This window comes from Condylura cristata, unplaced genomic scaffold, assembly GCF_000260355.1.
Source record: "Condylura cristata isolate star-nosed mole 26May11 unplaced genomic scaffold, ConCri1.0 scaffold00012, whole genome shotgun sequence".
Taxonomy (NCBI): domain Eukaryota; kingdom Metazoa; phylum Chordata; class Mammalia; order Eulipotyphla; family Talpidae; genus Condylura; species Condylura cristata.
This window is the reverse complement of record NW_004567113.1, coordinates 52,390,454-52,394,215: the sequence shown is the minus strand read 5'-3', so window position 1 is coordinate 52,394,215 and position 3,762 is coordinate 52,390,454. Positions and strand designations below refer to the sequence as shown.

Here is a 3,762-nt window from a genome sequence, read left to right as displayed (position 1 = left end):
GTTCACACATACTATATTGGGTTCGCACACCCTATGTTGTGTTCACACACCCTGCATTGGGTTCCCACACACTATATTGGGTTCCCACACACTATGTTGGGTTCCCACACACTATATTGGGTTCCCACACCCTATGTTGGGTTCGCACACACTATACTGGGTTTGCATACACTATATTGGGTTCGCAAGCTCTATATTGGGTTCTCACACAATATATTGGATTCACATACACTGTATTAGGGTCAGGAGAGCCCTGTCTTCAGGCCTTGTTTTATGGGCCAGGAACCCAAGGTTGAGGATCCAACAGCAGCTGGGGGGGGCGGGGGTGCAGGGCAGGGGGCAGTCAGGAGCCAAACCCCGACTGCAGCCCCAGGGCCTATGTTCTTGACTGCTGCTCCTCTGAGCCCCTCTGGGCGCACGCTAGTGGGAAAGCTGCCCGCTACATGGTCCCAGGAGCCTCAGCAGAGCCACCAGCTCCAGAGGCTCCGGCGGACTCGCAGGGGGGCACCAGCCAGCTCAGTGACCTCCAGGGCTGTCTCCCTTCCAAAAGTGCCCTGGGGCAGCGCCATTTCTCGTCCCTAGAGTAGCTTTCTCTGGGGCTTTTGCTGTCTCCTCCGGGCTGCTTCTAGCTCAGGGATCCTGTAAGGCAGCCACTTTGGATGGCTGCTCTCCACCCCAGTGAGGGCTGAGCCCACCTCCCCGATGTCTCCTGGCCACTGTGTCTGTGTGAGGGGAAAGACACTTTATTGCCTGCCCTCGCCCTGACAAGAAGGCTCAAATGGCAGGCTGATTCAGCTGGGCGGCTCTGAGCCAGCGGCAGGTGTAGATGTCTCCTGCTGTCACACTGCCATTTACCTGAGGCCAGGGCCTGAGGCCTGTGCTCCCTTGCCAGCCCACCCTGGCTGTCCCTGCCTCACGCCCAGGTGTGGACCTTCCCTCCCTCCTGACACAGCCTTGCTGGACCTCTCCTGGCTCTGGCCAGCTCGTCGCCTGGCTCCCCGGCCTCTCTCATTGTAGCTCCACTGTTGTCAAGGTCAGACTGTGCTCAGAAGCTCAGACTCGAGCTCCTTGACCTTGTGACTGCCCAGGGCAGCGGGCACAGCCCAGCAGTGCCACCTCCCAGCTCAGAGGCAGCACTGAGCCCTTCGCCTCCAATTTACTCTGCAAACATGCCCAGTCCTGACGCTGTAAATCAAGAAAGCCTTTTGCTGAACAGGCACGTTCTGACTCAAATAACCATCTCGAGAAAAATCCACGCATTTCCCCAGGACCCCAGCCTGCACCATCTCTTCGGGAAGGAACTAGCAAATGCTAAGTCATTTTTCATGAATGTGAATTTCCTCATTACCAGCATCTGTTTTCCATTCATCTGTGTTAGTTTCTCTGATGAAGGCATGATTTTGGAGCCAGTTCTGCAGTATGGGTTGAAAAGGGAGTTTGGATTCCAGTGAGACCTGATGCAAATGGAAGGAAATAGATCATTTGTTTTAGGCCTACTTTTTAAAAGTCATCAAGGCCTAAAAAGGAGTGTTGAAAGCTCAGAATGAGAAAGGTGCGTGCCTAAGTCCCCTAAGGGGCCCCCGCAGCTGAAAAAGGGGAAGAACATTCTAGTTAGATGAGGCTGCTTAGCGGGAAACAGAGGAGACGCCAGGAAATTCATCAGCGCTGGGTTCACACCTCGCAAGGTACAGCAACTAAAAGAACCGCCTGAGAGGAGGAAGAAACGGCACCTTGCTCTAAGCGTGTGAGTCTGCACGCCCTGTGCTTTGCCGTCTGAAAAGTCCAAGAGACCGGCCCCTCCCTGGGGAGGACCAGGCGCCAGCCCAGAGCCATCTTGGCGACGCAATCTGACCAATCCCAGCCAGGACCCCTCAAGCCACCCCTGCTCCCAGGAGGTGACCCCTCTGAGGGCGTCACCCCAGAGCCAGGTGCTCTGCAAACCAAGGCAGCCCCTCTGAACCAAAGCAGGCGTATTACTCAGAATAGGCACTTCCAGGCTGCTTACCGTGCCGGCTCGGCCTTCTCTAGTGGCCAAAGTCCCCTCTCCTGTCTTGGCCCCCGCGGCCTGGATGGACGCCCCATGTCTCCCTGCTCAGTGGCCATCCTCCTGCCTCTAGGTACCAGGGGTGTAAGGAACTTTGTTCCCTGAGCTGCTTTTCTGCCTCCTCTTGTGGCCACTCCTGACTGGCCAGCTCAGGAAGGAACAGCAGACATGCCTACCGAGCTAAGGGAGGGCCTCCGTGTAGCCCGGGGTTAGCCTCAGCCTTATGTTATGTTATCGCTATAGCCTGAGTGCTACCCTGGCCAGGGAGTGACCCCCAGGGCGCAGTGGACCCCTCCTGTCTCCCGCTGCACCCCTTAGCAGGGGATTTCAGTGGATCCACCTGTTCTGTGCCACCCTCTGTCTCTGGGGAATCCCTTCACCCACCGCACCTCTGGCCTACACCTATGCAAAAAAAAATCTTTAAAAAGAAAAAAAAAGAAACGATACAAGGAAATGGCCCTTGCCACAGAACTCCAGAGACATCCATTCTGTTCTGTGCCCAGCCTGGAGGCGCCCAGGGGCGAGGCCCGCTGACTAGGAACCTCCACAAGTAACTGCACGGGCTACCTGAGCAGGGGATGAGCAGGGGATCTCGGCTCTCACCCGCTCACCCCCTTGGCCCCCCCTCAGGGCTGCCCAGAAGCTTCTCCTTCCACCCGCCCTGATGCCATGCCTGGAGGTTCATATGTCCTTTGCTGTGTCCTCCCAGATCCGTAAGAGTCAGAGCAGCGGCTCTATCTGTTCGCTGGCGGTACCAAGACTTTCTAGGTCTGCCCCTACATGGACCAGCCCCCAGTTTTATGCCCAGCCTGGCCCTCTGTGCTTCCCCTGTGCCAAGTCAGCATTCACTTCTGGGCGTCTCCTAAGTCAATGCACATTCGTAGTAATAACCTCAGCGAGGTGTAATTTATATGTTGTAAAATTCACCCACTGTAAGTATAAAATTTAATGATTTCTAATAAATGCATGGACTTGTGCAGCCATCAAAATGCAACTTCAGCTCTTTTCACGCCGCCGGAAAGCTCCGTTGTGCGTCCTTGCGGTTAATTCCTGCTCGTGACCCCTCCCGAGCCCAGCCCGTTCTCCTGGCCACCCCCAGAAGCGTTTTCTGGACATTTCTACATGGAATCAAACCAAACGTATTTTTTGTCTGCCCTCTTCCACTTAATAGAAATGTTTCCTGACTTTTCATGAAGCTGTTGTTTCTGTGCGCATTTTGTTGGTTTTTACTGGTGGGTTAGATCCCATTGTACGGAGAGCAAGAATAGCTCATTTACCTTTCGATGGAGATGTGGATGATTTGCAACTTGGGTTGTTAAGAATAATGCTGTGAACATCGGTGACCTGTCTTCATATGTTTCCGTTTCTCTTGGGAAGTTTCTTAACAGCAGAATCCCTGGGCCTTAAGATAAACGCGTATTTCACTTTATAAGAAACTGTCGGTGTTCTCCAAAGTGGTTGTGTCATTTTACTTCCCTGCCAACAGCTAACAAGGGGTCCATTTCTCACACCCTTGCCAATACCTGGCATTATGTCTTCAATCATAGGCTTGGTGGTGGATGTATAGTGGTAATTCAGGGGCAGTCATTCCCTAATGATAGTCGATAGGTTTTTGGGGGTTTTTTGTTTTTGTTTTTTAAAGATTTATTTATTTATTCATACAGAACTGGGGTACAGGCCAGAGATGCGGAGGGTGAGAGGATTCACCAGAGACAGAG

At 53.5% G+C, this 3,762-nt stretch overlaps 1 protein-coding gene across 1 annotated transcript in view; it reads left to right on the top strand.

Annotated features, from left to right (window-relative positions):
• Positions 1–3,762, top strand: part of CC2D2A (coiled-coil and C2 domain containing 2A) — a 145,251-nt gene that overhangs the window by 84,482 nt on the left and 57,007 nt on the right. The window lies entirely within an intron of this gene.